The sequence below is a fragment of the Hipposideros armiger genome, unplaced genomic scaffold, assembly GCF_001890085.2.
Source record: "Hipposideros armiger isolate ML-2016 unplaced genomic scaffold, ASM189008v1 scaffold_215, whole genome shotgun sequence".
NCBI lineage: Eukaryota > Metazoa > Chordata > Mammalia > Chiroptera > Hipposideridae > Hipposideros > Hipposideros armiger.
Genome location: NW_017731565.1, coordinates 1,255,014 through 1,256,257, shown reverse-complemented (window position 1 = coordinate 1,256,257; position 1,244 = coordinate 1,255,014).

Below are 1,244 nucleotides of genomic sequence, written 5' to 3'. Positions count from 1 at the left end.
ATAGTGAACATAATTGAATTGTTTTGTAATTGAATGGTTTAAAAGTGAATCTGAGTATTAACTGAATGATTAGTAATTGGCACATATAAAAAAGTCAAGTTATCAAAAACCACCTGATGAATGTAGCAGTTAATATATGGCAGAGATAGCATTATAAGTCAATTAGAAACGAGTGATATGTGTATTAGTCTGGATCTAATCAGGAACCAGAAAACACACAGAAATTTAAACATGAGAAGTTGATATAATTGCTTTTATGATAGAAAAGTAACTATAAAAGTGTAGCAAGACTACCCTAGAGCTGAGTGATATCGAGGAAGGGCAAGCTGGGAAAGACAACCCTCACCCCACAGGCTGGAGTCCAAAGGTGTGCTTGCAGCACCTAGCCCTATCAGAAAGGTCCTCTGGATTGTCTGGGCCAAAGCAGCCCAGACCACGCAGTGTCTGCCCCAGGATGTCCTGGAAAGATGGTCACTGGGCACAAGCCCAGACAGGGCAGTTGCCAAGGAACTGAGCGCTCCAGGCACACAACTGAACACCAGCAGATTTCTTTCCCCTACACCCGCGCCACTGACCAACCATGCAGCAGAATCAAGAAGCAGCAGAAGGAAAGAAGCCAGCACCAGGAGGGAAAGTCCTCTTCTTATTGGAATATCTTTCAACGGCTCTCTCCTGACAAAGCTTAATGCCATGCCATTATAAAGGAGAAATGTTAATGATTCCAGTCCATTATGACAGAGAAGGTGCTAACAAACACTGAATCTTCACTATTTGAAATAAACATACATGTAACATTCAACATCTGAATATTAAATTCAATATTCAGAAACTGGCTAATCAAATTAAGAACAATATATGATAATATGTATATCTGAAAATTAATTACAGATGGATTAAACAATTAAACTTTAGAGAAAAATGTTTAAATATTAAAAGATACTATAAACTTTTCATTTGATCTAGGTAAGAAAATATTTATTTCAAAAGACACATATAACCAAAATGAAAACTTTGATGAGTAAGACTATGTTTAAAACGCTTAAAATTTTCTGTACAACAAAGGACACATTAAATAAAATTTGAAACAAACCAGCCACTGGAAAATGATGTTTACAATTCATGTAACTGACAAAGTTTTTGTTTCAGGAAAGAAATCCTACAAATAAATAAAAAAGACTTACTAACAGAATAAAATATAAACAATTTTAGTAAGAGAAATATCAAATGGGTTAATAAATATATGA